The sequence below is a fragment of the Oryctolagus cuniculus genome, chromosome 4 (assembly GCF_051225735.1).
Source record: "Oryctolagus cuniculus isolate XC-2025 breed Fujian yellow rabbit chromosome 4, ASM5122573v1, whole genome shotgun sequence".
Taxonomy (NCBI): domain Eukaryota; kingdom Metazoa; phylum Chordata; class Mammalia; order Lagomorpha; family Leporidae; genus Oryctolagus; species Oryctolagus cuniculus.
In genome coordinates, this window is record NC_142870.1 from 60,442,827 (window position 1) to 60,465,379 (window position 22,553).

Consider the following 22,553-nt stretch of genomic DNA (forward strand, 5'->3'; position numbering starts at 1 on the left):
GAAAGAGCTGTCTGCTGGTTTATTCCCCAAATACCTAGAGCTGGGCTGATCTAAATACAGGAGCCAGGAGCTTCATCTGGGTCTCCCACGGGGTGCAGGAGCCCAAGATCTTGGGCCATCTTCCACCACTTTCCCAGGCCATAAGCAGAGAGCTGGATTGGAAAAAGAGCAGCTGGGACATGAACCATCGCCCATGTGGAATGCCAGCGCCACAGGTGGAGGCTTAGCCTACTATTCCACAGCCCTGGTTCCACCTCCCAGATTCTTGTAGAGATTATGTTCAAGGGAAATTCCAGGTAAATTAATACGAACTATTACAAACTAACCTTAAATCCTTATGTAGCTTCTGCCCTTGGATAGCTGCACTGAACTTTCATCTCCTGGAAAGAGAGGGTATCTAACAGAAGACCTAAACTAAAAACACACTTGGGGGGCCAATTCAGTGTTTCTTTTTTTCCTAGTTTACTTCATAGACTTACAAGAAATAAATGAAATGTTCCTATTCCCGTGTTCCTCTACCAGCTACACAGGAGGAATAGAGAAAAACAATCAAAGAAGGCAAGTAATCTAAGAGCTTTATGAGATCCGAAGAAAGGGGAACTGGGAACAGAAGAGTTCTGAAGTATTTGTTTCCTTTTATACTGTTGAGTCAGAGAAGGTAGAGGCTAAAACTGTATTTCAAATCAGAAATAGACTTTGAAGACTTATAGTTAGAAACCAAGCCAGCTCAAGACAGCTAGTGATATATTGAGGGAAAGTTAGGTCTGTTAGGTTAGGAAGGTTCTAGGCTGAACTGGCAGTGGTTAAGAGGCTTGAACAGAGTGCCACCAATCTGATTCTAAAGTCAATCAGGCAGAAATGAAGACCAGGAGAGCTCCAGTGGAAAATGTATAAAGCCTTAATGTAGACCAGGTCAGCTGGCAAAGATGAAGTGTGTGGCATAAATAAATTATAAACTTGGATGGGGGAGTCCTTTGTCACTGAGGCTTAACTTGCTATCTGTGATGCCTGCATCCCATGTCAGAGTTCGTAGTTTAACTTCTGGATACTCTGCACTTCCCATCCAGATTCCTGCTAATGCACATCCTGGGAGGTAGCAGATGATGGCTTAAGTACTTGAGTTTCTGATTCCTAGCTTCATCGTGGCCTAGCCAGGCTGAATGAATCACTAGACAGAAGACTCCCCCCTCTTCTTCTGCCTCTCCCCCATCTAAGTCCTCAAATAAAATGAAAATAAATAGCATCTTAAAATGAGAGCCTGACTAAATATCTTGATAAAAACATAGAAGAATTAAGGGAAAATCTCTGAATAACTTTTACACTACAACTTGAAAGAACAGTGAGTGCATGAATTTCAACAGGAAACAAAGTAAAAAAAATGAGTAATGTAAATATAATGTGGACCTGTGATTTAAAGAATGGCATGTTAGTTCTTGATTAATATGATAAACAGATCATTTCACCCTCTGGACTAATTTTCTCTCCTGCAAAATAAGGTGATTAGATTGAACCTGGCGGTTTGTAAAATTTCTTAAAGGATTAAAAAATCTATGACTCAGAGCCGGCACTGTGGCTTAGTGGGCTAAGCCACTGCTTGCAGTACCAGCATCTCATATGGGCATTGGTTTGAGTCCCAGCTACTCCACTTCAGATCCAGCTTCCTGCTGGTGCATCTGGGAAAGCAGCAGAAGATATCCCAAGTCCTTAGGCCCCTAATACCAGTGTGGGAGATCCAGAGGAATCTCTTGGCTTCTGTGTTCCACTTGGCCCAGTCCCAGACATTGTAAACATTTGAGGAGTGAACCAACAATGGAGGATTCTTTCTTTCTCTCCTCTCTCTCTCATTCTCTCTCTGCCTTTCAAATAAATAAATAAATGTTTTATAAAAAATCTATGACTCAGGGGCTGGTGCTGTGGCTCACTTGGTTAATCCTCCACCTGAGGCTCAGGCATCCCATATGGGCACCAGTTTCTAGTCCCGGTTGCTCCTCTTCCAGTCCGGCTCTCTGTTGTGGCCCGGGAGGGCAGTGGAGGATGGCCCAAGTGTTTGAGCTCCTGTACCTGCATGGGAGACCAGGAGGAAGCACCTGGCTCCTGGCTTTGTATCGGCGCAGCCCCGGCCATGGTGGCCATTTGGGGAGTGAACCAATGTAAGGAAGACCTTTCTCTCTCTCTCTCTCTCACTGTCTATAACTACCTGTCCAAAAAAAAAAAAAAGAAAAATCTATGATTCAAGGCTCTAAACCAAGTTGAATAGTATATATGTTTATCTGCAGTGAAGTTGTTTAAGCCAGGAGATTTTATCACAAGATTAAAATTTTTGTTAAGGGTAATGTATAGAACAAAGGTATCTCCTGAAGTGGACTAAAGAGTAGTATTAAAGAGAAAAATTAAGATCTAAGAACAGAAAACTGATTTCTCAGGTAGAAGTAATGAAAGTCCATCACTGGAGAGTCTTTTTTTGGGTAGTATTATGTTATTTTTTTTAAGATTTACTTATTTATTTGAAAAAGAATTACAGACAGTCAGGAGCAGCAGCAAGGAGAGAGAGAGGGAGAGGTCTTCCATCCGCTGGTTCAGTCCCCAGATGGTCGCAAATGCTGGAGCTGTGCCAATCCAAAGCCATGAGCCAGGAGCTTTTTCCAGATCTCTCTTGTGGGTGCCCAAACACGTGGGCCATCTTCTGCTGCTTTCTCAGGCCATAGCAAAGAGCTGGATTGGAAGTGGAGCATCCGGGACTTGAACTGGGGCCCATATGATGCCAGCGCTACAGGCAATGGCTTTACCTGCTATGCCACATCACCAGCCCTGTAGTATTATCTTCTAAGTCAATGATTCTCAAATTTAATGTGCATTCAAATCATGTGTGACCATTGTCAAAATTCTCATTGAGCAGGTCTTGGGGGGGGGTGGTGATACTGAGCTTTTCATTTCTACAAAGCTCCTGTTTTATGCCAATAAGTACCAACTGGTTTTCAGCCTTAAGTAAAACTTATAGTCTGATGACTTAAGGTGAGAAAAGCAAGTCCATGTATACTACATTTATTCATAAATCAGATTTTGGTGATATTCACAATGATATTCATCCAGAACAAACTCTGTAGTACCAGATTAACCCTTTTAAATATATTACAATAGTTGTGACCCCATACCATCAAAAATAGGCTATCAGGTTCAAGGGATAAACTAGAGAAGTGTCCAATTAGAAAAAGTGTCATCTAAAATAATCATAGCATGTTTTGTTAATATAATTTTAAAATGTAATGAGCATTTTTGATGTTTTGAAAATTTTCCCATCCAGAATATTTCATCACCCATGCAAAAAGGTATAAACAAGTTGTTGGTGTAAAAATACACATTTTTGCTGTCTTTAGGCACAGTTCAATCTATTGTTGGTCTGAATGTAAACAGCATTCTCTGAACACTGTGCTGACCTAGAGCAGAAAACTTATTATTGTTAAAAAACAGACAAAACATATCTGGATATTTCCCATATATCATTTGAAACTGTTCAGCTGGGTCACTGATGGTTTTCACATGTGTTATTTTTCACAGTCCAACTGTTAGAGTGGAATTAGTGCTGTTGCCATCAGTGCCTGCTGCTCATATCCGACTCCAGTGTACATTTCAAGATATTTTGTTTACCTAGCAAAGTAAGTAAGACATTTGGAGATGTGAGCCTCAAAACGATACTGTGCCTTAGGCTGTAAGTGGCCTCTCTTCAAAAAGTTTTCTTTATGGAAAGCTTCCAGGTTAAACAGGCCTTCCTCCTTTAGGCATTGTAGACAAGTTTTTATTTTTTCAAATTTTCTAAATCCAACTATTTGAGCCTCTTATCTTCTTACCCTTTCCCAAACATTCAGTTGATGCCTGGTACTGCAAGAATGATGTTCAAGTGACTATACTGGATAAAATTGTTTAATGTTTAACAAAAGAAATTTGGAAATAACCTGTTTAGATTTTCTTTGTGACATGAAATCCTTTTAACCTGAAGTATTTTTCTTTTTTATTTGAAAGGCAGAGTTACAGAGAGGTAGAGGCAGAAAGAGAGACAGAGAGGTCTTCTATCCACTGGTTCACTCCCCAGATGGCCACAAGTGCTGGAGCAGGGCCAGTACAAAGCCAGGAGCCAGAAGCTTCTTCCAGGTCTCCCATGTGGGTGCAGAGGCCCAAAGAGTTGGGCCATCTTCCACTGCTTTCCCAGGCCATACTAGAGAGCTGAATCAGAAGTGGAGCAGCCAAGACTAGAATTGGTGCCCATATGGGATGCTGGCACTGTAGGTGGCAGCTTTTACCCTCTACTGTCTTGACCAATTTAAGTAGGCTATAGATTAGGATTTAGAATTGTAGTTCACAAATGTCATCCTATATAAAATTAAACTAAAAATATACTACTATTGAACTGCATCATTCTTCATTATTCATTGAACTGGACTAATAACCTTGGATATTATTGTCACTTTTATTTTGAAATTTCATCTGACAAGGCATACATTTTTACACTGTAAGAGCTCCAGTTAGTGAAAAAATGAATTCCTAATATCTTTTCTCTACCTAATAATAGCATGCAGTTTTTTTTTTGGTTGTTTTTTTGTTTGTTTGTTTGTTTTGTTTGTTTTGTTTTGTTTTGTTTTGACAGGCAGAGTTAGACAGTAAGAGAGAGAGAGAGACAGAGAGAAAGGTCTTCCTTTTTCCGTTGGTTCGCCCCCCAAGTGGCTGCTACAGCCGGTGTGCTGCACTGATCCGAAGCCAGGAGCCAGGTGCTTCATCCTGGTTTTCCTTGCAGGTGCAGGGACCCAAGCACTTGGGCCATCCTCCACTGCCCTCCCGGGCCACAGCAGAGAGCTGGACTGGAAGAGGAACAACCGGGACAGGAACCGGCGCCCCAACCGGGACTAGAACTCGGTGTGCCGGCGCTGCAGGCGGAGGATTAGCCTAGTGAGCCTTGGCGCTGGTCAATAGCATGCAATTTGAATACAAAATAATAGGTTAAAATTCTCCAATGAAAAAGCAACTTAACAGAATGCATACTTTGAGCATCATGAATACCTGTTTACACTTAGAGCATTTGTATATTACAGGATATAACACTATCTTGAAAAGGTATCACAGTGAGCATGTCTAGAAAAATGAATGATATACTTGCCATTTATCACTTACACCTAAACTAGAAATGTCATCACATGTACAAATCTCAAATAGCTAAATTAATTGCTGTTCAAGCTTTTGGTCAGGTGGTACTAGTTCATTTGTTGGTGAAGCAGCATTTTCGCATAGGGTCATAAAGGAAAAAAATAATACAGAATTGACAGAAGGAACTAATGAGTAGGAGTGATTTCTTTACCCATTTATAGAAACTTTCTGTCATTGTTTCTCAGTATTTAGGTAAATTTCAGATTGCTATACATACGATGTCAAGAAATTGTAAAAGTTTTCCTGAAAAGAGCAGCTGAAAACTGGAAACTTTCAGTGTTTATTATAGGAATCAGATATAACAACTATCAAACTATTATACTTAGCACAAGTTGTTATTTAAATATGTTAGAAAATAGTAATAGATTTGTTTACAGTGTTTGAACAAAGTATGATGAACAAATGTTAAATTATATTTGTAAAGTATCAGTAAGTCTGAGATTATCTCTATCAAATAGGGTATACTGATAGGGATTTTCAAACTGCAACCCAGTATATTGCAAACAGTTTTGGTGAGTAACTCATTTGAACCAACATGGAAATTCTTAAAAACAACAGTGTAGTAGGTTGCTGTTCTATTTTGGGGGTTTTAATTTTTCCTATATATTCATTCAGAAATGTGGAAACAGAAAAAAAGGAAAGAAAAGAATAAACCAGCAAGGACAAAAGAAGGCATAGAAACATAATATTTGTGCAATAAATATTCACTTTTTCCAAATATAAATTCCAACTTGATTTCAATGTAGTTTAGCAGTAAGAATTCTCCCTAATACATTTTAGAGCATTTCTACACAAAATGGACAAATTGTTGTTTTGATTTTATTATGTTCTTATTTGTGCAATATAAGCAATGTAGCTTGATTTTTGAGGCTCTATATGTGTTTCATTTTGAAATGTTTAAAATTAGATATACAATTGTATAGCTGTTCTCAGCATTGTAATAAGGGAAAAGCACTGTGCTGTACCAGGAACTATGAATTGCACCTAATCAGCATCAACTGGCTGCATGGCCTTTTGTAAGACACTTCCTGTCACTTGCTACCTCATTCTTCATCCAAGAAATAATCATAGGAGAAGTCAGTAAATAACACCTAAGTTATAAGAATATATAAGTATGTGACATATATGCTGATGTTGATGATGATAAATTAATCACATTTTTTGAGCACATTTTGTTATATCATGCTTTGGTAAGCAGAAAACTAACCTCCCCAAAGCCGTTCACATTTTATTCTCCAAACCTGATATTAGGTGACATGGCAAAAGAGACTTTGTGATGTGATTTATGACACTGAGGTAGATATTTTCATTGTTTACTTATGTTTGCCCAATATAATCACATGAATCCTTAAAGAAAAAAAAAATCCTGTTACAGTGAGGAAGACATCAATGCAACAGGGATTTTTTTAACCATGGAGGAAAAGGGTCACTAGACAGGGAATGCATGTATCCTCTAGAAATTGGAAAAGGCAAGGAAATGGATTCTCCCACAGAGTCTTCAGAAAGGAACATTAGCCTGCTGACACCTTAGTTTTAGCCCAGTGAGACTCAGGTCAGACTTCTGACCTCCATGGACTGTAACAATGAATTTGCATTGTTGAAGCCAACAACACAAAGTTTGTTTGTGGTCATTTGTTTTGGTGGTGATAAAACATTCTGATGTGATAGAGTTTTAGCTAAGTGCTTTAACTCATTTTGGCCTCACAGCAACCAAAAGTAAGACCTGTCATTATCTCCAATTTATACATAAAGAAATTGAGGCTTAGGCTGTTTTAGTAACTTCTCAAGCAAGCTCCCCTCTTGTAAATAATGAACCCAGCCGAGGGCTGTTTTGTTCAACTAAAGAGAGGGTACTTGAAATCTTCCAATGTTTCAAAATCATGTTAAGAGTTTCTTATTTGGAGCAGTGCAGTGATCCTCCACCTGTGACACTGGCATCCCATGTGAGCGCCAATTCCAGTCCAGGCTGTTCCTCTTCCATTCCGGCTCTCTGCTGTGGCCTGAGAAAGCAATGGAGGATGGCCCAAGCACTTTGACCCCTGGGAGACCTGGAGGGGGCTCCTGGCTTCAGATCACATGAGCTCCGCCATTGTGGCCATTTGGGGAGTGAACCAACAGATGGAAGACCTTTCTCTCTGTCTCTTCCTCTCACTGTCTATAATCCTGCCTCTCAAATAAATAAATAAAATATTTTTTAAAAGTTTTTAATTTAATTTCCTTTACTAAATAATTAAGTCAGCTTTTCTTTACTAAGGGAAAGGTATCTATGTGAGGACTTTGAGAAAAAAAAAAGGAAAAAGAAAAAGTTATGTTATGTATGAAATTTGCCTTATATCTCTTTCCAAAGTAATCAATCTTCAATTTTCTTATGGAGTGATTTCCTAGTATTTTATAAAGGAAGAATGAAATGTGAAATCATTAGTCTGATATATTGTAGAATGTAGCAAAAGGTCTTTGGTTTAATAATTTTCCTTCCTTCACTCCCTCTTCCTGCTCCTCTCCGTCCCTTACTTCTTTTCTTTATCATTGCATTTCCCCCTTCCTCCCTTCTTTCCTTCTTTCCTTTCTTCTTTCCTATTTCTAGCTAAGCAGCAACTCATTCACATATGAATAGGAAAACAAAGTTTTCTCCCTCTTAAAAAAAGCATATGTTCAATGCTGACTTTTCAGATAATAATACTTTTCTTTACTGTTATGATGCCCATCTATTCATATCTTATTCCTATTTTTGTTGCTACTGCATTCTGTTTGATGCACTGATAGTTTACTCATTTACACTGAGAGATTATTTCGCCTAGGAGCTTTGGACATCTTCTAAGATCCTCACCCAAATAACATCACTTTATGTCATCTGGCTTGATGAGCTTGTGAAAGCCGTGGGGTCTCTTTGCCACTGTGCATGACACCACATTCCACATGAGAAAACTAAGTGACCAGAAAATACCTTAACTCTTTAGTTTCTTCTGCTTTGGTGCTTTAAGTCCTTTAAGCCACTTAGGGGCTGCTGGTATCTACTCTGTGAGCTGGAAAATTTTTGATAAGAAATGCACTTCAAGAAGGGCATTTTAATGTGGGGGGAGGCTGGAGGTTGTGGGAGATGGATCGAATAAAACTTGTTTCCTTCCATAAAAAGATTTAAAAAAATAAAGATGCATATAGGTAGAAAAGATTTGTGAACAGCAGAGTTCCAGTTCAAAAAGATGACAGGCTAAAGCTCAAGCAATGAAAGAGTAAGATCCCAACTGTTAACAAAAAGCAACACAAATGAGAATTATTTTTGTGTAAAGAACATGAGATTGTATTTAAAGTTGCAAAACAGGTGGAATGCATTTTACACAGCAAGTGCTCAGAATCGGTTTATATCTAAAATTAGCAAACAAGATCAAAGTACCATTTACTACCTATGGCTGCAAATAAATGATTAACTGAGAATGGGCTGATGGTTCTGAATAAAAGTAAAAGGAAAGTTAAGGGCATTGAAAATTATAGGATTAACGGATATGTCCAGTTAAAAATGCATTTAAACTTTTTACAAAGGTATCTAAACTAGTTCTGCTTTCTGTTTCTTGCTTTTTTTTTCTGTAACTTTCAATAGTTGGCTGTTTTTAAAACCCAAAAGCTTCCATTCATTCCAAGATTCACGTGCTTCACAAAAGTGCTGATAGCTTCACTTTAACTCTCTTTGGAAATAAATAGATTTCAAAAAATGTCATTTTTTTTCGGCCATCAGAAAAAAAACTTATGGATCCATAACAAGATAAATATGACCAGCACAGATTGTGTACACTTACGAAACATTGCATAACATAATGTTCAAGGTGACCAATACATGATAGTTTCTTAAGTTTAAGTAATGTTTGTCACATGAAGGAATATATTTTGAAATGATAAATTAGATGGTCTTATTAAACAATGCTTTCATTTATATTGAGCTACAGCTCTACTAGAATAATTTCATTGTGTAACACTATTTTATATTATTGTTTTAAAACCATTAAAAAATGGATTGATTACTATTCCAAAATTCTATACCAAGAATTTTCATTTAATTTTGCTTCTTATGTTCTTCTTGCAAAGAAAGGAAGAAAAATGGAATGAGGATGGTGGAAAGTAGAAGGAGTTAACATTTTAAGCACTAGCAATAAACAGATTTTTAAACAGCTTTCTGTTCTCTTATCACTGAAGAGAAAATGCCCATTTTCTACCTCCCTCACTGTTTGGTTGTCCCAGTCACCACAGACATCCATCAGCGTGCCCCCTCTCATTCACCATTCTCTACAAGTCTCTTGACATTTTTGGTGTTAAGTACATTAATAGAACAGAATGACTGAAGTAGATAAGATTATCTTTAGGTAAAGTCCTGAGGTAATTTATTATTAATAGAAGAGTTCCATTCTGCCAAGATTATTTTTCACCCAGCAAGTTGCAGCTAGATATTCTGTTAGATATGTAGTTGTCCAATTAATGTCTCTGTATGAGTGTGTGTGTGTGTATATGTGTGTTTGGCAGGAAATATATGGAGGAGATAAAAGGAAGAATGAAGAAGTGTAGTAAACATTCCATTCAAAGAGGGAAATAACTAGACTGTTTCTATCTACAATTTTTATCTTATTACCTATTTCTATTTGTTCTTAGTAGCTAAAAAAGTTTTTGCTCTACTTTTAATTGAATCAATGAAAAAAAAAAGTTGTATCATATTCTTTAAGGAAAAGAATTCATGTAAAATATAATTCCGATCAAATCCCAGAAAACCATGAGTATGTTTCTTATTTTCTTTGAGCAACGATGAATCATTTTCAGTATTGAAAGAGGTTTTTAAGAAGGTCAAAGAGCCCGGAGCCGCAGCTCACTAGGCTAATCCTCCGCCTGCGGCGCTGGCACACTGGGTTCTAATCCCAGTCAGGGCGCCAGATTCTGTCCCGGTTGCCCCTCTTCCAGGCCAGCTCTCTGCTGTGGCCCGGGAGTGCAGTGGAGGATGGCCCAGATGCTTGGGCCCTGCACCCCATGGGAGACCAGGAGAAGCACCTGGCTCCTGCCTTCAGATCAGCGCGGTGAGCCGATCTGAGCGCGCCGGCCGCAGCGGCCATTGGAGGGTGAACCAACGGCAAAGGATGACCTTTCTCTCTGTCTCTCTCTCTCTCACTGTCCACTCTGCCTGTCAAAAACAAAAACGAAAAAAGAATATGTTGAAGATGAGGAAACATTTCTTTCCTGACACTAAACAGAAAGAAGTAAAGTATCCTCCAGTCATTCAGGAAAGTAAGAAACTTCCTATAAGTGCTTTTTGTCTTTATATTTCAATCTGTGTATATTTTAATTGACTATTGCTATAATTTAAAGTAACATAAAATGTGTAATGTAAGTAATTTTTTTCAAATATTCTTCCCTGTTATCACCATAAATGCATTCATACTTGACACACTGTCCCAGTTTTTTATATGAAGATGTAGACACTGCGCTCATATGGTGTAGCCCAACAAAATTTCTTGAGTCTTACTGTTTGAAATAGAAGAATGAGCTAAACTTTGTAAAGCACCCATAACATGCCAGGATGACTGATATCCTACTTTCATTATCTGCTTCATGTTGAAAGATTCCTATTGTATCATTTGTGAAGTATGGCGGCACAAAAGATATATATATATATATATATATATATATATATATATATATTTGAGGCAGGTGTTGTGGTAGAGCTTGGGAAACCCATATCCTACATCAGAATACCAGTTCCAGTCCCAGCTACTCCACTTTCTTTTTTTAAAAGGTTTATTTAATTATTTGAAAGAGTTACAGTTACTTGGACCATCTTCTGCTGCTTTCCCAGGCCATTAGCAGGCGAAAGAATCTGAAGTGGAGCAACGAAACACAAACCAGCATCCATATGAGACCTCTGTGTTGCAAGCAGAAGCTTTACCCATTGTGTCACAGTGTGGACCCCAGCTACTCCACTTTCAATCCAGTTTCCTACCAATGCATCCTGAGAAGCACCAGATGATGGTCAAAGTTCCTGGACCCCTTCCACCACAGGGGAGACTTAGATGGAATTCTGGTCTGCAGGCCTCAGCCTGACTTAGCCTTGGCTGATGTAAGTATTTGGAGAATGAACCAGCAGATAGAGAGATCTCCTCCATTACCTTTCAAATAAATAAGTAAACACTTAAAAAATATATATTGGAGAATGTTCAGCTAGGAAGTCATACCAGGGTTCAAAACCAAAACATTTGAATAAAAACATTCCCCCACCCCCATTCCATAATATTCTGCTTTATTACTTTATATTTTCTTGTCAAATAAACTAAAATGTAAAATATCAACATAATTGGGAAATTTTATAATGAGTAAATATGTGAATACTGTGCCAGAAAATACAGAACAAGGTCTCAATACTAGAGAAGAAGAATCACAGTACAGTTTTTCTTGAATTTGATGACTTCTTACCAAAATTTTATGCTTGTCAGCCTGCCAGATGTTGTGTCTGTGTATTTTCATAATCTATCTCATTATTAACTTAATAAACCTTTGGCTTGCAATCATGTGGGCCAATGAGACATAATATGTTCATTTAATTTGTTAATAAAGATTCTAGAACTATTTTACTTCTTATAATACTTCAGTGCATCTTATAACACTTATGCTTAGAACTCCAGTCTCTACAGAGTAATGACAAAAGGCTGTTAAAGAATCAAGTTCAGCACTTTAACATAAAAAACCTTCAGAGGCACAGAAAGATCCAGTATTGAAAGAAAATTTCAAGTAAAACATTGAATTTAAGTATATTTATTGCATTATTGGGTATAAGAATACAATTTAGGACATTGTACAGTGTCTTTATTATATTTTTCTATAGATGTAGTTCAATTACAAACTATTAAAATATAGTGAGACAGTTTCTCCAATATGTTGAGTATCTCATCTGTAGGCAATTGAATGACAATAAACAATAATACAATATCACTAGACTACTTCTGAATTCATGAAAGTGATTAAAATGTACAAAACAGGAAAAATGTTTAAATTATTGTAAAAAAAAGAAAACTATATTTTGCAAAGCTGTATACAGTAGAAACTCCATTCTTCAATATCTAAGAGCAAGAAAATATTTTAAATGTATACATATTTCATAGCCTGTGAGAGCAACCACTTTGGATAAGATACTAAAAACTGATAAGTGGGTTACCAATGAAGATCAAAGATATGACTAGAATTTTAAAATATAGCTATAAAGTAATGTAAAAGTTATGTGGGTTTTTTAATGCTATAAATTTCTCCACTTTAGTAAATATGCCGAGTGATAAGATTTGTTTTATTAATTCTTTTCAAATTCCAATCCAACAATGTCAAATATCTTTAATATGGTTTTAATTTTCAGTCATGTCTACAAGAGTCCTTTAATCCTATCTTGCTGAGAAAAGAAGTCATTTGTTATGCCTTAAAAAATGTGTTTCTATTAATGAATTCGTGTCTATCTTTTTACATACCAATTAATTTTTCTTCAATTGATTAAGATCTGCTGGGAGTGAAGAGGTAGTTGTTTGATGTAATTGATCTACCAAGTATAAATTCAAATGACTAAGTAGGATGAACTTTAGTACAGTTGATAAACAGAATGACATTTTTCTGGTGAAAAGCTGTTGTGATTTCTATAGAAACAGACAGCTTACCCCAAACCATCTAAATCTGACTGTACTTTCTAGATTTTTCTTCTCCCGATATCCATTGTACTCCAAGAATCCCCAAGGTGAACAATTTTACCAATAAGGTGTTTGGAATTGTTTTTCCCTTAGTGAATACTAGACCAATATAATAGCTACTGTTTTTTCGTATCTCAAATTACTTTACCTAACTACCACTTTGCTTTCAGAATCTATATGTAGAAGGTCAGTGTGCTGTGGATTGGATTCTCTGACACAATCTACTCTAGTTCCACATTACATGTTTCATTTATGGCTCTTTCTTATCAATTAAAATTTCACAATTTATTTCTTAAATGTTTTACATGATTTATCATCCCAGTTTCCACATTACCAAAACAGATTTCTTCTCTAGAATTCTACTCCCAATGCCAAATATCTGAGTTATCATGAATGTGTTACAAGAATGAATTTTAGAATTTTCTTTTTATTTATTTATTTATTTATTGAGAGACAGAGAGACAGACATAGCTTGGATACACAGGGTCACTTCCCAAATGCCAGCAATGGTTAGGGCTGGGCTCCAGCCAGAGGCAGGAGCCAGGAACACAATTCCCAACACAGTTCCCCAATGGGCAGCAAGAAGCCAGTTCCTGGAACCATCACTGCTACCTCAGAGTCTAAGGTAGACACTCGAATTTGGGATGAAAGCATATTAACTGCTGGGCTAATGATCCATTTCCATGATAATAAATTTGCAAATATTTGAGTTAACTTCTCTTAAGTAAAAGAAGTGTATGCCACTTTTTGTTTAAGTATAAACACGATGCAAAGTTGTTAGATATTAGCTAAAAATCAGACTTTGATCAAATGAGATATATTAAACTAGTTTTATTTTATTGTGTGTTTTTCATTAAAATAAAACGAAATTTCAAAGTACTTGCTCCATTTTTTCTTCTGTTCTAGTATGATCATTTGACAAACAAGAGAATGCACCAAAAAATTGTGACAGCCGTTTTTTTTTCTTACTTCCAACTCCTAAGAAGAATTAGGTCTCAAATCAAAGCTGGCACTCATTTGAATGTGAAAAATGTATGATATTAATTTTGTTGTTTAGTCAAAAGTGAAGCATTTGGGAGACATAGTCATAGGTCCTTTCAGTCAGTTCAATCCTTAGGATAGAAATGACCAATTTAGCCACCCTTGCCTGGCTGCCGGAGAACTGTTGTTGTTGACTTAACCACAAACTTATATTGGCTTATATTGGGATGAAGGGAAAAACTATTGCAGCTATTGAAACACCAAAAAATTGTCAAACTTCCTTAATAATAACATGCCAAAAATGACTAATTTTTCTTCTTGCCTGCCTTTCTTGCTTCTTCCCTCCCTCTTTTCCTTCCTGTTTTTCTCTACTGCCTTTTTTTTTTTTGAGTATTTTATATTTTTAAAAGCAAGTTTTATGTGTGGTGGATGATTAGATGACGTATTTAGAAATCGATCTTTTTAAAACATTTGCCTCTCAGCTTTCACAGCTGTGGAGAAAATATTGATAGAATGTTTACAATTTAATAGTAGAAAATATAGTCTTTCTATTACATCCTTCATTCCATGGCATAGTACATGGATTTGAAATGTATTATCTCCATGATGTCATTTGTACCACACTTCCAAGAACTCAGTATAGTACACCTTCTTATATATAGTAGACCTTCATATAGTAGACCTTCTTATCCATGGTATTGCTTTCCACAGTTTCAGTTTACTTGACTGAGCTCAGTCAATTGCAATTCAAAATTATCAAATGGAAAATTTCAGAAATGAACAATTCATGCATTTGAAAGTACATGCCATTCTGAGTAGCATGATGAAATCTCATGCCAATTTTGCCCTCTTCCTTTCTATTTTGCCTGGGACATGAGTCATCCTTTTTCCAGTGTATCCATAGTCTGTTTGTCACTTAGCAGAAATCTTTGTTATCAAATCAACCATTGTAATTTCTTGGAGTTTTTGTTCAAGTAACTGTTATTTCACTTAGCAATGTTCCCAAAGCTTGATAGTAATTATACTGACATGTCTATTATATTGTATTATAATAATTGTTAGAGTTTATTATTGTTAGTTATTATTGTTAATCTCTGATGATGCTTGTTTTATAAATTAAAATGTATCATAGGTATATACACATAGAAAAAAAAGCATAGTATTTATGGGCCATGATACCACACAAGGTTTTAGGCATCATTAGGGGTCTTGAAATGTATACCTCATAGATCAGGAGGACTACTGTATCTTAAAAATATCAAGACTGAGGGCAGGCATTTGGTCTAACAGTTAAGATATCAGGACATCTGCATCACATTTCAGAGTGCCTAGGTTTGAATTCAGGCCTGGCTCCTGATTTCAGCATCCTGCTAATATGGACCCTGATAGGCAGTGATGACAAGTACTTAGGTTTCTGTTACCCATGTGGGAGATCTACACTGAGCTCCCTTCTCCTAACTTTTGCCCTGGCCCAGTCCCAGCCATTACAGGCTCTTGGGGAGTGAAACAATGGATGTGACCTCTCTCTCTCTCTGTGTGTGTGTGTGTCTCTGAGTGTGTGTGTGTCACAATCAGTCATTCTCTTTCTTCCTCTCAAAAAATAAATTTTAAAAATATCAAGACTATTTAGAAAAAGCACACACAGGAACTACTAATACAAAGAATTTTAGGTAGAGAATTGGTTCCTTATCACAATTCTGCCTTTAACACGTAAGATTCTCTGGTCAACATCCTTAGTTATAGAATATATGACCTGCATTTTGTAATCTCTAAGTACCTTTTTCATTTGGATATGCCCTATCGCTAAGCTAATTAACATTTTCTTATGAAAGCAGAGATATAGAGTCAGTCTTCTTATTTACCAGTCTCAACCATTCAGGGTCTATCCAAGAACTTTTCGAAAATGTGCAGGTTCTAATCAGTGAAAATAAATGCTGATGTCCATAAACTAAATCTTGTTCTAACTAACTCCTTGGGCCCCTCACTCAGAAGCTGTTTACTCTTTAAATAGAGTCTCTTTTTCAGTTTGATTATCTTGTTTTCAAAGGCCTGCACTTTACTGGCAAATTGGAAAGGGACTATGAGGCAGTCCTAACTAATGAAGAGCAATGCATGGGAAAGTGCTTTGTAGGCTCTGAAGTACTATACATGTGAGCTGTTATCGTTAGCAAGAGTGACTGACAGCTGATGGGAACAGTGAGTGGAAAGATAAACAAACCGTTTCAAACAGAACACAGGAATTCCAAAATCCTGTTTAGTAAGCCAGCAAATAGGTTTACTTACTTCAGTAACTTCTGAGATCTTCACAGAATTATAGGATAGTAAGTACTGATAGAAATGACTGACTTAGCAATGAAAGATTCATTTACATTCCAAATAATAATTTGGTTTAAGAGATAAAAGACTTGGAAAGTACATTTTTAACCACTATAAAATGTTACTTGCTATCAGGTAACTTAATTTGACATCAAGAGAGTATATAACATGTTCCAAATGTTTTCCACCTAAAAGAATTAGAAATAAAATTCCATATGCTACAGATAGGCTTTATTTAAAATACCTAGAAAATTATATCTGTAGGATCCTGAGTCCATGAAATATTACACTAATTTTTAAATATAGTTACTTTTTTTCCAAAATGGAAATAATTAGCATAGCATTATATTAATTTACTTTGTTCTATATTTAGAGAAAAAGATACAAAACTTGTGTCAGAATTTTCTGAAGTGTAGTTTCCAATCTAAAAAGCTTATTATGATAGTATTCCTGGGAAAATAGAATACATGGTACATAGCAATATTGAAAACATATTATATGCTGAGGCAATGTAATAAACACTTGTGATAATTCTTAAGTGGTTGTCTAAAGCAAAGCTCAAGTTGAAGCTAAACGTCATCAACTGATATGGTATTAGAAACCAAAACTAAAATATATTCAGTGTCAAATTACTAAAATATTCATTGGAAACTTCAACAGAAAATTAATTTATAACAGGAAAACAGGAAACCTTTTAAATTATCCTTTTGCTAGTCCAGATATAAAGTAATAGGGCTTCAAATCCTAACTGAAAATTGACTGTGTGCTTTTCTCAGATTGGGGAATATGAAGCTGGGATCTTTAAGCCTTGTGCTATGTCATACGTAAATAAACCAAGGAAAAGAAGGGAGGGTCACATGATTTAGAGATAAAAATGAAGCAAAATCTTCAATCTGATCTCCTGTGCCCCTGTTCTTTCAGCTCTGACATGTGAATTAATATAAAGATGCCATCTGCTACCTTCCTGTCACCATGGCAGACAGCATTTTACAGATGAAGACTTGAGTGCTTATCCGAGTCCATGATCGTGGAGCTTGAGACTTTGCTTTCGGGGACCATTTCCTAGAGTCAGGGCATCTGAGGAGAGTGCACAAAAGCCACTCAATGGTGACTAGCAGAAAGGCCGCCAGCCAGGCAGCTGCAGGTTAGTAGGATGGATTGACTTCCCAGCAGACCAGAGCACAGTTTGCTCAATTACTCTTTTGTACAACTGGGAAAGAAAGACAGGAACAACCAGAGACTGCTAGCACACAGCTTCTGATAACTTGCAAAAAAGAGATATTTAAAAGATACAAAAGTAGTGTTTTCCATTCTCTCTGATTAGGAGAGGCATCTAATCAACAGTGAAATTCACGAGCAACCAAAGGTAGCAGCACTAGGTTTTGACAACTCTCTCTGGTCACACAGTCCCCTTGAACTGTAGCATTACTAGCACAATGACTTTGTGCTTTTTCATCAGCACTTGGTGTGTGCTCCTTGATTCACCCCACAGTGTGTTCAGAAACACTGGAGATTCAAATGAATTCAGAAACTACTCTTTAAAAGAAAAATCAGCAATAGTGACTGCAAAGCACAATATTCCAGGCCCTTTTTTGTATGCACATTTTTATTTTTTATTTTTTGCTTTCTTTGTCAAAGCTCCATTTGGTAAACAAACAAATTGTCAAATTTCTTTAGGAGGTTTAAGTTCCAGTTCTGTTCTGTAATATACAAAAAAAGGGCTTCTGTGTGTTAAAACCAAAATGCATTTTACATTAACAATCTGCGTTTAGAAATCCAGGCACCTAACACCACCAGAGTTAATATTTGCTTTGGACTGTTCTGCTTATTTAGTCTCAAGCTTTTACAAAGAGCTAACACAAAAAGGCAGCCTTCCTATTTGCTTAGTGAGTGTGTGATTTCACACAGAGTGTATGAAGTGCTCCTGCCGGGACTAGGTATTAGCTGTTCTTCACATGAGCAATGCACTCAGCTCTGTTGGGAAATGTGAACTTTGTAGTCACAGGATGCACAGTCAACTTTCTGAAGCTCATATGGATTCCATTTTGGAAACGCCTCCTGTTTCCATACCACCGTGCCTCCTCTTCTTCATTCTAGCTGCCCTGTTTCACCATGGCTATTTAACCTTCTAAACGTTTTAACTTCCTAACAAGGTTTCCTTATCTTCGTTCTTTCTCCAACTGATTTTCCTCCACACGGCTGCCAAAGATAATTTTGTGTAACAAAAATTTACCACTTCATTTCCATCCTTAAAATAAACCATCATTTTTTATTATCTCCTCATTCTTTATAGAATAAAGTCCAAATTCTTTAATGTATTGTCTGAACACCTTCAAAGTATCAGCACCTAAAGCTCCCTTCCCACATGGAGTTGCTTCGGGTGCCCCTCACGTACACATTTGATGATCAAGATCATGACTCCTGTTCCCAGTCTTTCTTCTGCCTAGAGTTTCCCATTGTCCATTTCACTTGAAGAAATATTCATTTGTGAAGATTTAAAATAATTGATCTTGTTGGCCAAGGCCTTCTCCAACCTATTCATCAATCCTCCTCTGTGCCCACAACTTTTGTCACATATTTCTATTATTCCAACAAATAAAAGCCAAAAGATGTGATAGTTACATTTTCCTGAGAAGTTATTATATGAAAAGCACTTTTAAAGCTACTTGCACAAATTAATTTGTTGTAATCATGATAACACTGTAAGCTTGACACTAACACTGTCTTCAATTTTATGGATGGAAACTACAAGTGCATACATGTCAAGTAACTCGCAGATCACCTAGCTTCAGTAGAAGAGTTTGATTCTGTTACTCAGTCTTCAGTCCAGAGAGCAAATCTTAATTGTATGCTAGGCTGCTAATTGTGTTTCATTTCCATCTTCTTCTAGATATTAACCCCCCTGAAAGAGTAAAGTGACTTTTTAAAAGACTTGTTTATATGTATTTATTTATTTACTTATTTATTTGAAAGTCAGAGTGATGAGAAAGGGATCTTCCACCCATGTGCCCCTGGCCACAACTGCCAGGGCTAGACTAAGCTGAGCAGGACTCCAGGTCTCCCTCCTGGATTGCAGCCATCTAAGTACTTGGGCTATCTTCTACCTTCCCAAATGCATTAGCAGGGAGCTGGATTGGAAAGTAGAACATCCCGAAATCTCATACAGAATTCTAGCATCATAAGCAGTGGTTCAACCTGCTGCTCCACAACACCTACCTCAATATAACATATGCTTATATACCCCCAGGAATACAATACTTGATATTATAGCAAATCTATACATTTATTCTAGTTTGTTTGAATTAATGTGAATGAGGACAATTTAGATTAAGGAAACTTGAGATTTTAAACTGTATCTAAAAAATTCCTACAAAAGTATCCAGAAATCCTTGGTGCAGGTCAACAACATAAACATCTGTTTTCCCAATGAGGTGCACCTTGAGGTGCTTTATTTAAAAACAAAACAAAACAAAACAAAACAAAACAAAAAAACTAGATTTGGAGGTAGTAGAGAGATAAGGCCTGAAAGAGTGATTTTTATTAGATTTTTATTTATGAATTTGAGAGTCAGAAAGCCAGAAAGATACGCAGAGAGCTCCTACAGGTTCACTCCCCAAATTCCTATATTAGGAACAAAGCTGCAGTAGAGCAGAAACAAAGAAGAAATTCAATCTGGGTCTAGCATGTGGGAGAACCTAACTACTTGACCCGTCACCTGCTGCTTCCAATGTGTGTCTCTAGTAGGAAACTGGAACGGGGAGTGAGGCCAGGACTCAAACCGAGGCACTTTGATATGGGATGTGGGGGTCTCAATAAGCATCTTAACTGCTGCACCAAATAGTTTCCCTCTCTATAGTTTTTGATTTCTTGATTATATAAGCAATGCTAGATATATTTTAACTCATATTTATTATTGTCTGTTCATAAAACACACTTTTTTCATTTATTATAGATTGCATTTAATTTCCCACATATTATCATAAATTGCCTTATAACTATAAATATTTTAAAATGAATAATAAATTTCGTAATTCTGTCTTTTTAGTACTTTTTATTCATTATTTTCATTGAATGTATATGTTTGCCTTGGTTATCATTAGATACAACAGCATTTCAAAAAGTTCATGGACTAATAAGATTAAAAAATGTTTATTTTGGTACAAAATTATTGAAATACATCCATACTTTTTTCATAATTTACATTTTCCATGAACTCTTTGAAGACCCCTCTTGAGATACTGTATTGGAAATTCCTTTTGTAAAAAAGGTCCCATTATTTTTTAAGTTTATTTATTTATTTTTATTTCTTTGAAAATTAACGTGACAAAGAGAGAGATCTTCTACCTACTGATTCACTTACCAAATGCCCACATAGCCAGCACTATACCAAGCCATAGCCAGGAAACAGAAATTTCATCCGGGTTTCCCATGTGGACTGCAGGAAGCCAAATACTTGAGCTGTTATCAGCTGTCTTTCAGGGTGTGCACTGGATTCCTGCTGGGAATTTAGATTAGAAGCAGAGGCAGCACTGGAACCAGGCATTTAGAAATGGATCATCCGAAGCAACATCTTAAGCTGGTGCATCACAATTCCTGCTACAGCTCTCAGTCTTTAAAATTAAAGCTACATAGGCCACCGCTGCGGCTCACTAGGCTAATCCTCTGCCTTGCGGTGCCGGCACACCAGGTTCTAGTCCAGGTCGGGGCGCCGGATTCTGTCCTGGTTGCCCCTCTTCCAGGACAGCTCTCTGCTGTGGCCCGGGAGTGCAGTGGAGGATGGCCCAAGTACTTGGGCCCTGCACCCCGTGGGAGACCAGGAGAAGTACCTGGCTCCTGCCATCGGATCAGCGCAGTGTGCCGGCTGCAGCGCGCTGGCCGCGGCGGCCATTAGAGGGTGAACCAACGGCAAAGGAAGACCTTTCTCTCTGTCTCTCTCTCTCACTGTCCACTCTGCCTGTCAAAAATAAAAATAAAAATAAAAAAAAAATTAAAGCTACAAGAATGTGGATTTTTGAATTCCAGATTCTCTAAAATAGTGGTAATTACCTAAAGGATATTTAATATATCCTTACTGATTGAACATGTGCCAGTCATCAAATGTCTATGTAGAGACCATCTGCTATTCAAAAAATAGAGAAGGCGGCATTTTACAATTGATTCCACAGGCAGCAGCAGTTAAGTTGCTGCTTGGATGCCTGCAACTCAGATCTGTGTGCCTGGTTTGAATCTTGGCTACTCTTCCAATCCAGCTTCTTGCTAATGTGCATTCTGGGAAGCAGCAGATGATGGCTCAAGTATTTGGGTTCTGTCACCAATGTGTGAAGCCTAGATTGGTTTCAGGCTCCTGATATCAGCCTTGCCCAGCCTGGCTGTTACCAGCATTTGGGGAGTGAACCAGTGGATAGAAGAGCTATCATATCAGCCCTTCTGCCTTTGAAATAAAAATTAAAATTAAGTAAATGTTTTAAATAAAATAAAATTTAATCTATAAATATCCTTAATATCTCATATATACACAGAATGGTAGAATTATCTCTAAAAAATGCACGTAGAGCCTATTTTCTTAGGACCCTTAAAAGGGAAGTAGCTTGAAAATGATGATCTGATTTTTAGACAGTGACACAACCAAAGCATTTCAATCTTCTTTGTTTGGTTTCCCATTTATTACTTCCTGGGGAAGTTGTCTCAGTTATAGAACTCAAATGAGTTTCATAAACAAAATACAAGATAAAATCTAAAATTCTGCTGGGATTCTTAACAGCTCTCATCTATAACCTGGTATTCTCTGAATGTGTAAGTACAATGAACTTTTTTAACCTAAGTGACACTATTGTCTTTGAAAGCTGTTAAAAATAGCAGAGTCAAAGAGGTAATATAATATTCAGTTAGGGTAATTTTGAGTGTCATTATCTCCCTAAGCAGTAACCACGAACAAATTATCAGACGACATTGTCTCTTTTAAATGGAAAGATGAGCAAAATGTATTAGCACCTCAGTGGGATTGGGAATATGTGGGAAACATAATCATGAAACAGCAGTTGCTGAACTGCAGCCCAGCTGCCCAGGGCACTGTTGATCAGAGGGCTTGGTGCTGTCGGAAAGTCAGCACCTGCGGAGGTTGCATGTGGCTTCAGCTGCCTGGACTGGGATCACCTTCACTGATGGATGCCAAAGCTTTGCCCTTGAGGATCTTTTTATCTTTCCCTCCCCATAAACCAAGGAAATTTCTATTAGAATGGCTGAATATATAATGTATTTCATACACTGAAGAAATTATGTATGTATTTAAAATTAATAGATTTTTTTATCTATATAGGTTCATACAGAAACTGCACACCAATAGTTCCCCTTATTATTAACATCTTTTAT

At 37.0% G+C, this 22,553-nt stretch overlaps 1 protein-coding gene across 3 annotated transcripts in view; it reads left to right on the forward strand.

Annotated features, from left to right (window-relative positions):
* ALCAM (activated leukocyte cell adhesion molecule) overlaps positions 1–22,553 on the forward strand; it is a 208,528-nt gene that overhangs the window by 119,427 nt on the left and 66,548 nt on the right. The window contains exon 1 of one of the 3 annotated variants that reach the window (XM_089330697.1): positions 11,021–11,281. The exons of the other annotated variants lie outside the window; for them this stretch is intronic. The gene's annotated coding sequence lies outside the window, so the exon portion shown is untranslated. Of the gene's footprint in view, positions 1–11,020; positions 11,282–22,553 lie in introns of those variants that run through there. 3 annotated transcript variants of the gene reach the window in all.